Genomic DNA, 12,456 nt, shown 5'->3' with positions numbered 1-12,456 from the left:
TTTCAATTTTTAGTGTCTTTTTTCTCTCTCGAGCCTGAATATTTTTACCCACCTATCTTCCAGATTACTAATCTTGTGAGTCTACTCCTGTTAGACACTTCCTCCTCCCACTGCCCCAAATCAAGACACAGCTTTTATTGTATCTTTAAAATATCACAAATAAGTCTGAGGAATCATCTGGTATCTTGCTGTTTCTGTAGCTGAGAAACTTAGCTCTTATTCATCAGCCTGCTAAACTGTTCCTTTTTCAGAAATATAGATACATCCAGAAATTCTCTGATATCCTTGGTTTTAACTGTTGTGGCTTAATGAATCAAAACAGCTGAATTCAGTACAAGCTCAATATTGTTTCCTTCAAGAATTAACTCACCTTGGGACACCAGGGTGGCTCAGTGATTGAGCATCTGCCTTCAACTCAGGTTGTGATCCTGGGGTACTGGGATCAAGTTCCACATCAGGCTCCCCTCAGGGAGCCTGCTTTTCCCTTTGCCTGTGTCTCTGCCTCTCATGAATAAATAAATAAATAAAATATATAAAAGAATTAACTCACCTTTCTGGGCTCAAGATACTGAACAATGATGCCAGGCCTCATCTGCACCCCATGGGTGTATTTTTCTCCCAAGAAATTTTGGGTTTCCATAAGAGAACATTCTCCTGAATAATAACACTGATAGGGAAGTGAGCATACACAGACCACATCTGGTAACATACGCCCAATGTAACACCCTCCGTCATGTTCTGTGACAACAGAGAGTATGAACAGTAGCCAGTTCCTTTCTATATCTCTGCCATTTGTCAGCTCAGGGCCTCTTCTTTTTCTTTCCAAGGAGACTGAAATCTACATTGATGCAGTTGGAAGTCCTCCACAGGGTTCCTCTGGGGCCCTTCACAATAACAGTGCATCCCTTCAGAGCGATATGGACATTTTCTGGAACGTCAGCAGTCTGATTGCTGAGAACTGTCTTCACCCTCGTAGCAAATGCGTTAAAAAGGATCTTGTGAGACACTTCTGTTGCATTACTGTCCCACTTTTCGGCATTCCTCTCCCACGCCATTTATGATTCAGCACATTTCTCAAAGGGGAAAGATATGGTCAGGTAGTAAGAATTTCCTGTCCCCTTCAGGACAGGAAAAATCAGCCAGACTAAGAATCAAAGTGATATGAGACAGATGAACAGGAGAAAGTAAAATTTTCCTGCATATATGGAATCCACACAGACATGGAAATTCCTAAAACAGGCAAAATGGGGTATATATGTCAGTTTGGACCAAGGAAAAGGGGCAGAGGCCTGGGACTTCAAAGGGAAGGAATGTAGGGGCACCTGAGTGGTTCAGTGGTTGAATGTCTTTCTTTGGCTCAGGTCATGATCCTGGGGTCCGGGGATCGAATCCCACATCCCGCTTCAGGCTCCAGGCAGGGAGCCTGCTTCTCCCTCTGCCTGTATCTCTGCCTCTGTGTGTCTGTCATGAATAAAGTCTTAAAAAGGGGGGGGGGGGGATGGAATGTAATTTACAAGACAATGAAAAAGAATAAATGTTTGGTAAATGAATGTTTGGCAGGCCACTGGAAAACAATGGCATATGGAGAAGTGTTTGATCCAACAAGCCTTCCTAGGTTCCTCCCTGCCCACCATACCTAGGTCATGTCATACTATACTTGATGGCGTTGGCTCTCTTCCTGGAGCAGGTCCTCTATGAATTATTTTAGGCAGTTGTTGGGGGGAGTTCAGAGCTTTTCCTGAATTTGCTGGGTTTTGATTGCTTCTTAACTCAGAATAGTTTTTATGCCAAAATGGCCCATCTTGGGGGGGGCCTCCTTTTGGCCTCTATAATACTCAGCTGTTAGAGTTTCCCTTCTTACTGGAATCTTGGCTTCTTGAGTGCTGGCTGTTTAGGCAGATCTCTGAGGCCTTCAAGCAGAATTTTCATTTTCATTTTTCTAGCCTTTCCAGTTGTTCTCAGCAAAAGGATTAATCCACCCACTTAGGTCCACTTTTATACTTTAATGTAGATTTCTCTGTACCACCCCATCTGGTCTGAAATGTATACTTCAGTTCACATCCTTTTTATAGGAAGCAAATATCATCTCACAAACCTGATAATTGATTGGACACATGTTTGTAACTGGCTTACAGACCTCTGCCACACTGTGGACATATAAAGTGCAAACATTGTAGGGGTACCTGGCTAGAGCATTGTAGAGCAATGAGACTCTTGATCTTGGGGTTGTGAGTTCAAGCCCCACTTTTCGTGTAGAGCTTACTTGAAAAAATAAATAAATTTTTTTAAAAGTGCAAACATTGCCATTCATCTATCTTCTTTTATCATTCACATGGGACAGAGGTACCAATATACTCATTTAGTTCAACACCAAGTAGATGCAAACTTTGTGGGAAAAGTTCTAAACCCTTGGTTCATCTAATAAAGTCATTGCCCAAGGAAGAAATTCCAGAAGAAAGGTGTCTATACTTGCTCTCTGAGCAATAATATCTGTTTGGGATAAAATGGATTTCTCAGAAAAATGTATGAGGCAGGGTATGACAGGGGTCTTTTTTGGTTGTTTATCTGAAATTCATATTTAACTGGTATTTTTATTTGCTAACCTGGCCACCAGTGTGTATTTTCCCTTGATGGTGTCTCTAGAAGATAATTGATTCCAATGTTATGGAAATGTTGACATTGGGAGTCACAATTTTGATTAGTCATTAATGTAAGTAAAAAGTGGAAATAAATTTCATTTTGAACCCAGCCCCTTACTGAATTATCTTATTGTTCTAATACTTTTTCAGTTGGTTTTCTTGGCTTTTCTTATCATGTAATTATTTCACAGCAAATAATGATACATTTACTTCCCCCTTGTCAATTTTGATCCTTCTCATTTCTTTCCTTAGGAGGTACTCTCATGTTATGGTAACATCAAGTGGTGATGGTAACAGTAAGTGTTTTAGTCATTGCTGTGTAACAAACTACCCCCAAACTGGCATGAAACAACCACGGATTCTATAGATGGGGAATCTGGACAGGGTACAGTGGGCATGACGTATCCTTGCTTCTTATTATCTGGTGCCTTAAATTGGGGAGATTTAAGGGCTGGGATGATTCCCTAGCTGAGGGGTGGAATCATGGATGTCTTCACTCAACATAGCTGATAGTTTTTGCTGGCTGTTGGCTGGGGTCTCAGGCTGTCAGCCTCCAGCCGACACATTGACACATGCCTTCTCTGGGTGATTACTCCATGATGGCTAGTTTGGGCTCCTTTCCCAACATGGTAGCTACCTTTTAAGAGTGAACATCTCAACAGAGCAAGGCAGAAGTGTATTGCATTGTTATGACCTAACCTTAAAAGTCACAAAGCATCAGTGACACTGTACTATATCTATCCAAGCAGATTCCCGAAAGACCACCCACAGAGTCAAGGGCAAGAAAGAAACACAGACTCCCCACACAGTGGTTGAATTGTTAGTATTACATTCTAAGAAAAGCACGTGGGATAAAGATATCCTTGAGGCCACCTTTGGAACATACAATCTTCCAAAAGGAACAGCTTGTTATGTTCCTGAGTTGAGTAGAAATTCTTCCACCAAAGGGATTGCACCTTGAAGCCTTAGTTCCAACTTATTTATTCATCATGTCAAAGAAGTCCCCCTATCCTGATTTTATTAAGTTTTTAAAAAAATAAGTAGTAGTGGGGCCTGGGTGGCTCCATCAGTAGAGTGTCTGACTTTTGGTCTCATGGGTTGGGAGTTCATACCCTGTGTTGGGTGTGGAGCCTACTTTATTTTTTTTATTTTTTTTTAAATTTTTTTTGGAGCCTACTTTAAAAAATTAAAAATTAAATAAAAATAAAATGTAGTGAATTTTTCTCAAATGCCTTTTTAGCATCTATGGAGCATCTGTTGAAGAGGCATCAAAATAAGAGAAAAGTGAATGAGGTGGTGTTTTCTCTCTTTGAGTCATGCCTGCAGCTGATCCCTTCATTCAGTGAGTATTTCTGGGCACTTACTGCCTGCCAGACCCTTTGGTAGGTACTCAGACAGAACACTGGGCCAGAACAGAAGTGGTTCCAGCCCTTAGGAAGCTTAAAGCCAAAATGATCCAGATCCAATTCAGTGCCTGAGATCTGGCTTTTGTGCCAACAAATGCAGAAAGAGGAGTAACTTCCCACTCTCCCACCCAAACCCCAAACAAACCCAGTGACTTGGCCCAGCAAATTCTCATTGCCGTGACATCTAAACACTGATCTGGATTGTATTTGAAGGCATGGGACATTTACATGTGTAATTTTAGCCACCAGAGGGCAGTCACATTTAAAAAATACTTCACAGGGGAAGAAAGAGGACAAGCCCATTCCTTGAGAGGCTATCCCCTGGGTTCAAGGGCCAGAGTTAATCCACGTGGTGAGATTCTCTCTAACAGGGATATGGCCCAGTACACCCAAACCACTTCAGGCCTGGGGATTGCACCAATTTATCATGAGGCTCTGGTCCCTTGAGCAGAGGATGATGTCATAGAAACTGACATGGACCATAATGCAGTAGGTAAAAGGGTGTCCCAAACCAAACACTTTAGAAGAAGTTAACTGCATAGCAACCCCCACAGTGGGGAGCCTAGGGCACCCACACACCCACCTCCTTTCAAGTCCTCACTGAAGAGAGTTAGTATACATTTATTGAGCAGTATCTATTCAAGAAGCAGCCCCATATCAGCAGGGGTAAAACAGACTTGTTCTGGCTACAGGGAGGGCCCTCACTTGCCCAACATTATGAGAATGCTGTAAGGACAGCCCCAAGGCAAAGAGGGTCCAGTTAGGATGTCCCTTCTCTCCATTCCAGAAGTACACAAGAGGCTGCTCAAGATAGTCACTTCTCCAGATGCAGCATGCAGCCCTGGCCCTTGGGGTCCTCCCAGTGAAGGTGGTGCTTCCAGAAGCCCCAGCCCTTCTCTTTCCTAGCCGAGGGTAAAGAACCTATTTCCAGTTTTTTGTTTTGTTTTGTTTTTCACTGTCTGACATGCTTTATCAGAGCCCCACACCCCCATCCCAATCTGGGGTTTGAGTAGTATTGGGAACACATAAGCAACAGAGACTTTTAGGCTCTTTCCTACCCAGCCTCCTTCCACACCCACATCAGTTATTGCACAGCCCGCCTGAATGAGAAGAGGGAAAAGGGAGGAAAATGGTTAGTGTCTCAAAAATGGTTTTTTTCCACAGGGCTGTGAGACTACGCAACACTTAGCCCAAGTTCTTGCATGGGGCAAGAACTTGATGAGTGTTGGTTATTATATGTCCACAATCCCTTTCTAGAATTTCTGAAGCTCTAAAAACCCAAAGGTCTTTCATAATTCATTTGGCACAACTAATCTGACCTGAATTCATTTGGCAGCAAAACCTCACCTGAACCACGATGCCAGCAATTTGAGTCTATGCGTACCACTTGGTGTGAGTACTCATGCATTCCACTACAGAAATCTACAATGTTTGATCACAGGGTGTTGTCCCAGACTCTACTGAGTAAGTTGTGAGTCTATGATGTAAGCACCTGATTGTCTCTCTAAAATCGAACATTAGGACCTAAAATCGAACATTAAGACCTCACCCCTAGGACCTGTTTCTATATGAAATCTAGGTTCTATATCTTACTCTCCTATTATCTAGCGATGTGACATTAGATATGGTGGACAGACCCTAGGGTGGCCCGAGGATTTCATGTCTTCTGCATTATACATGCCCTGTATAATCCCCTCCCTTTGAGTGTGGGCAGGACCTGTGACTTGCTTCTAATTAATAGAATATGGCAAAGATGAAGAGATTTCAAGAAAATTAAAATCTCAAATCAGTTGATTTTTTATTTAATCAAAGGGGAAATTATCCTGAGTGAGCCTGAGTTAATCAGATAAAAGCCTTTAAAAGAGGGACTTGTTTGGGGTATTTGGGTGGCTCAATTGGTTGAGCATCTGACTTGGTTTTGGCTTAAGTCATAATCTCAAGGTCCTGAGATCCAGCCCCATGCCACACTCAGTGGGGAGTCTGCTTGAGATTCTCTTCCCGGCCCCTTCCCCACCTCTCAAATCAATTAATCAATCAATATAAAAAAAAGAAGAAGAGGGACTAGACCTTCCCTGAGGTCAGAGACTCTCAGATATTGGTTTTGAAGAAGCTGCCATGCTGTGAGAGGGTCTCTTGAGAGGGCCATGTGGCAGGGAACTATGGGCAGCTTTTAGTCATGGAGAGCATCCAGCTGACCACCAGCAAGAGACCAGGACCTCAGTCCTGCAACTATGAGAAGATAAATTCTGCCAATGAAGGAGTTCTGCCAATAGCCTGAGGAGGCCTGGAAACGGATCTTTCCCCACTTGAGACTCTGATGAGATAGCAGCCCTAACTGATAGCTGGATTCCAGCATAGTAAAACTGGGAAGTGGTGGACCCAGATAAGCCAAACCCAGAATTCTAACACATGGAAACTGAGCTAATAAGTGTGTATTGTTTTAATCCACTAGATTATGGTAATTGGTCATGCAATATAGAGAATCAGGACATTGTAGACATCCCTTAACCTCCAGTTGTTGATCTGCAAATTAGGGAAGTGGTTGGTCACACCTAGGAGTCTTTACAGTTCTAGCTTCAGAGATTCTATGTATGGGGCAGATGCCAGGTGCTTTGGTGATTGGAGGAAGGAGAGTGGTTTTCTTAGTGGGTGAGCAGATGAGGGGGAAAGGCCGTGGATGCCAAGGATGTGTGCCATTGAGGCTTCTGGTGCACAAGCAGAAAAAAATGCAGGCAGCTGAGGACTCACCCTGAGTCCCTGATGACCTGGCTGCCAGACCAGACACTGACCACAGCTGGCATTGCTCCTGGCTGCAGGAGCGATCATCTTTCAGAAGCAGGAAAAACAAGCATTCTCCTTTCCCTGCTCTGGAAGGGAAGCTTTACCATGCTGGGCACCCTCCCTTGTCTCTGTCAGGTTAGGAAGGGGCAAAAGATCCCCTCTCACACTTTTCATCCCCAGACACTTAAAGCTCTTGGGCTGATGACCTCAGGAACTGACCCTGGGGGATGCACAGGGAGCTGAGTCAGGGAGGGCGTCAGGTTTCCTGTGAGCTCTTGGCAAAGCTCTGAAGTAGGTGAGGGTGTGCTTCTGTGTTCTCCCACCACCAGGCCAATCCATCATGTCCCCTTGTTTCCCACACTCCCACTGCCTGTCACAGGGGCCCCAGAGGTGGCATGTCCATGCTCAGCCTCCCCTCCCCCAAGTTCTCCCCCAGCCACAGCTGACACACCCATGTGACAGGCTGAAGTGATTGTCCCTTATTAAATTCCTTGGGGGATGATCTCATTAAGTCTTGTTATGGGTCACTTCTATTTCAGGGAGAATAAATTTGCTGAAATATTTCTATGGGCAGCTAGTTAATTGAAACCTGAAGTAGGGGGTGGGGGCAGGGGTAGGCAGGTGGGCACTGGCTGAGTGGGGAGCTGGGAGCCGGTGGAAGGAGGAGGCAGGAGGTCCATGTGAGGGGGACCGATAAGAAGGAAGACATAAGCCACGGAGCAGGAGGGGAGATAAAAAACAAGGGCGTCCTGCAGGCTGATCTCTGAGATAGCCTTTTAGCTGCCTTCAGGGTCTCCAGGCCCAACCCTGCCTGACACATGAGTCCAGGCCAGCACAAAGCGATAAGGGCCTGGGCTGGGATGTGGCAACAGAGATGGAAAAGAAAGAGATATGAGAGGACTAGGAAACTAATTTAATATGAGGATAAAGGAGAGGAAAGTGCCCAAGATGACCCTGAAAGATCTCTGGAGGATGAGGAGAAGTGCCAGCAAACGAGCCCAGCAGAGGCCCTGATCAGGGCCAAGCTGACAGCTCTATCGTGTGAAGGTTCCCTCTTCACCCACTGCTGGAGAAATGACTGTGTTCAGTCTTCAGGCTCTTCAGCCACAACGTGTGCAGGACTCAGCCCAGTGGCCGGTCCACGGCGGGTCCTCGGTGGACTGGGGACGTGGCCCCTTCTGAGCAGTTAGCTGCCCCTCTCAGAATGTTTTCAAACAGTTGTGCTGACCTTTGGGATGGACCCTTCCCAGAAGAGGGCATAGGGAGGGAAGAGAATTTTGTCTTGGGGACACTTGACATCAAATGAACTGTGACATCTGGTAGAGGTGGCCACTAATTGGTCGAGTGGCCCCAGGCTGGCCTCTTGACCTTCTGGACCTGGCCTCCTTCACGGGTAAAGGAGGGAGGGGGATGAGGTGATTCCTAGAAACTCCCCTACCTTTCTGTCTATGCTTTTTTTCATGGACATGCAAGTGCTCTGACAAGTTTGATCTCTACAGAAATGGAGAATAGCTCTTTATTCCAGAAAACAATAGTAATGTGAGCACCTGTGGAGTGGGTGTGGGGTGTGATATGGAACCTTGGCTCCCTGCTCCTCATGTTTCTGTGTGGAGGTGGCTCCATTGAGCTACATGCCCAGAGTCTCTGGTCTCTCTCTCTCTCTCTCTCTCTCTCTCTCTCTGGAAGAAAGACATCAGATTGGAAAGCTTGAGGGAAGGAGCTGAGCAGGCACTAGCACCAGCTTCCCATGTTCACAGGTTGAAGCCATAACCCCCAGTACCTCAGAATGTGACTGTCTGGACATAAGGCCCTTAAAGATAGGGGATTAAGCAAAAATGGAGTTGTTGGGGGTACATCCTGGTCCACCCTGGCCGGCATACTTGGGAGGTCAGGACACAGCACTCAGACTGGCCCCGGACCACACAGACCACACAGGCCATGTGAAGACACAGTAGGAAGGAGGCCATGTGCAAACCAAGGAGGCCTCAGATGAAACTAACCTCGCAGACACCTTGATCTCAAAGGTCCAGCCTCCAGCACTGTGGGGAAATCACCTTCTGTTGTTTAAGGCCCCGTCTGTGATGCTTCACTATGACAACCCTAGTGAACTAATACAATATCCTCTTGCAGGACTCGCCTGCCTACAGAGGGTGTATATTCAGAGCTGCTCATCATGCACCAGACCTGCTCTCTGAGTCTGTCCGGATCTCTCTGCTGCAAGGGGAATGTTTGTCTGCAGTGGCTGGAACATCTCAGGAAGTCCCTAGGGATGGCACATGTGTACCATCTCCTCCAATCTAGTTTTTATCTACCATATAAAGTTGACATTTAGATGTTCATCTATTTCTTGGGTCTTATTTCTCAATGCGTTCCCAAACTAGAGGAAGAGAAGAGGCAAGCTTAATTATTGCACCTCCGCCCCCACCCCAGAAAGAAAAAAAAAGGCGAAAGCACCATAGGTCATGTCACATATTAAGTCTTCTCTGGGTATTTTGTTCTTTTTCCCAAACCCCTCTCCGTGGTGCCTTTGGTGCTCCCAGATGGGCACTCTGTATCCAGGCCAACTCATGGCCAGGGTGGCCTGGCTCTTAGATTCCCCTGGGATGCCCAGCCCATCTGTTACACCTTTCCTCTCTTTCTCTACCAAACAAAATTCTCTTCATTCTTCAAGTCTTGGCTTAGAGGTCTCCTCCTATCTGACTCCTCCTTGGGGCCCAGGTCATGCTAGCAGCTTCCTCATGTCAGCTCCTATGACTCTGAGTACATATTTCTATTATTTTGTCCCATAGTCCTAATGTTAGGTGGCCTCATGTCTGTGTTCTCTATTAGGACACACTAGGCTGAGTGCTGCACTTAGAAGGACTTTCTCTGGTCACATCTGTGACCCCAGTGCTAGCATGGTGCTTGCCTCCAAAGCAGGTGTCCATAAAATGCTGGAGTATGAATGAGTGACAGGATGATAACACTTAGACATATTAGTCTCTGTGTTCTCTCATAGTTTTCCACCCCACCCCTTCCATTTCTTTTTTAAAAAAATATTTTTATTTATTTATTTGAGAGAGAGACAGAGATATCGACAGTGATAGAGAGAGCACGAACAGGGAGGAGAGGGAGAAGGCTCCCCACTGAGCAGGGAGCCCTACGTGGAGCTCAATCTCAGGACCCTGGGATCATGACCTGAGCAGAAGGCAGAAGCTTAACCAACTGAGCCACCCAGGTAGCCCCACCCCTTCCACATCAAGTAGATTGGCCTGTTGGTAATTCCTTCATTTGGGCTTGGGGTAAAGCTGAGGAGCTGGAGTTCAATAACTTCCTGTCCTTTGGGGGAAAAAAATCTAAGCTCACTAGGTTTTGTGGGGCAGGGGGAAGGGTAGGGGTAAAGAGTAGAAACTTACTTTTGAGAGAGAAGAAATCATGAAGGCCTAGAAGGGGAGAGAGGTGTGGGGTGCCCTCACCCTTGCACAGTCATCCATGATGGAGGTGGCCAGTCCTCTTTCATGGGGTGGGAGCAATGATTTCTGTTCCCCGAAGTGATATGAAAATCGAGCCAGCTACCACCCATCACTGGGCTTTGGCAAATCATGTATCTGCATGGATGGAAGATAAGACCTCATCCTACCTTTCTGGGTACTTGAGATCTGGGCATCCCATGTGGGGAAGGGAAGTAAAAATTCAGCAATGACTGACAATGGCCTTTCCAAGGCCAGGTGGGGCCCTTAGAGTAGAAATTAAATGGACTTATAGGACATAAAGAAAGTGATGTTTCTCACATATTGAGTTATAGAATTAGATTATCATCCACTAGCAATGAATTCTGGTTCCTTTTAAGTCCTGAAATGTTGCTTCACCTTCCCCCTCTTCTGCCCCAGAAATTTTACCAAGACCTAAACTGGATCAGAATTTAGCTCCTCATCTCACCTGTTGCCTGGAGTGTGACAATTTGGGGAGAGTTTTATCATTCTCAAAAGTGTATGGTGACTTGTCCTCAAGCAGCCTGGGACAGCCCCAGAGGAGAAATCCTTCAGCAATTGGACGTTCCCTTCCAGAGACTAAAAACTGTATCCTTCCTTCAGTGAGGGTGGAGAGTAGAGGTGCTGCTCAAGGTCAGTGTTGTTCATGGGAGGGCGAGGCACCCAAGGAGGCTAGAGAAGCTCCACAGGGAAGTGAACCCAGGTGTGGGGGGTATGTGGGTGAGGCTGTGTGGGGCAGGAAGGATCCCTCTAATGGGCACTGGGCCACCAGGAGCAAGATGCCCCAAAATGCCGTGAGATCAGTATAGCACTCTCTCTCTCTCAGGCCCAGCTACTTACCTCTACTTTAGTTAAGGCCTTGTAGAAACCACAAATATCCCTCCTATCTTTAGCCCCTCTCATCCCTGCTGCCTCCCGCTACTTCAATGCAGAGCCGAAGCTCCTAAGGGATGGTATGGTGACAGAATGTCTGACGTCCTCGCACTCGGTTGGCCTGGGGGACACACCACCTGTCTCAGAGGTAGACTGGGAATATGTGTGGAGAGAGGAAAGCAGACTAGCAAAGAGAAGAGGGAAGCCCGAGTGGGGATTGAGTGAATTGGGTGGGGGTGGGGGACCAGAGGAGAGGAAGAAGAGTTGGGGTTTAGGTTTGGGTTCCCCCCAAAGTAGAGTGTGAGACAAGAGCTGTCACACAGGTAGTTGATTGGGGAAGCTCCTTGGGAACAGGAGGGAGGGACTGGGAAGGGTGGCACGAGGAAGGAGGGAGAGCCATTCTGGGGGGAACTGCTGCCGCACTGGTCTCCATGGAGGCCGAGTGGGTCATGACCCTGCTGGTTGCCTCTGAGGAGCACTGTAGAGGGGCCGCAGAACTGTTCACCTGAGAGAAAAATGGGGCATTTATCCACCAGCTCTGGCCTCTGCTGGCTGAATGTCACCCTGTGGGCTCTTGATTCCTTCTTTCTTGCAGTTTTCTCCGGAGTTGACTGTCAGCCCCAAGAGGGAAGCCCCAGGGCAGGTGGACATTAGCTCGCAGCTGAGGCAGAAATGTGCATCAAGAAGATAGGAGCCCTGTGCCTGGGCACCAGGCAAGAGTAGAGGGTGAAGATGCAGCAAAAGAATGGAGAGAAAGGAAGGGAAAGAGGGCCAGGACAGGGAAGGGAGGACAAGACAAACAAGAAGAGTTCCTGTTTGGGGGAGAGCTACAAGCCTGGCGGAGGCAGCCTGTTAGCAGCTGAGGACCTTCCGCAGAGCTCCTGGAGCTGGCTGGGGCGAGCCCTTGGTGTCATCGCCTGGTCTGCTCCCAAACTCTGTCAGGCCAGCTGGCAGGCATAGGGGGGCCTTGGCAGTGACGGTACATCCCCACCCCCTGGTAGCCAGGAGCAACCTCTCTGGGGCCTTCCAGGAAGATAAACTATCTCCTTAGTATTTCTGGCTCTTCTAGTTCAACAGCGTTGACTTAGGAGTTCTGGCTGAAAACACACTTCTCCCAAGAGGCAGATTGATGGTATAGGATTATACAAAAGGATCATGACCTGCCAGAATGGAAGCAAGCTTCCTGCAGTCCTCCGGTGCTGATGAGAAATCCAGTTTGGGGTATGATAGCCACCCCAACTCCAAACCTCAGTGTTGGACAGACTTGAGGAGACAGGCTCTTGAAGC

The 12,456-nt window shown here is 46.8% G+C and overlaps 1 pseudogene; it reads right to left on the bottom strand.

Moving 5' to 3' along the window:
* Window positions 1-216: 216 nt before the first annotated feature.
* On the bottom strand, window positions 217-1,208 carry LOC129509057 (60S ribosomal protein L9-like; annotated as a pseudogene).
* Window positions 1,209-12,456: the final 11,248 nt, after the last annotated feature.

The sequence above is a fragment of the Nyctereutes procyonoides genome, unplaced genomic scaffold (assembly GCF_905146905.1).
Source record: "Nyctereutes procyonoides isolate TBG_1078 unplaced genomic scaffold, NYPRO_anot_genome, whole genome shotgun sequence".
NCBI lineage: Eukaryota > Metazoa > Chordata > Mammalia > Carnivora > Canidae > Nyctereutes > Nyctereutes procyonoides.
Note: the sequence above shows the minus strand (reverse complement) of the source record. Positions and strands in the feature narration are given on the sequence as shown.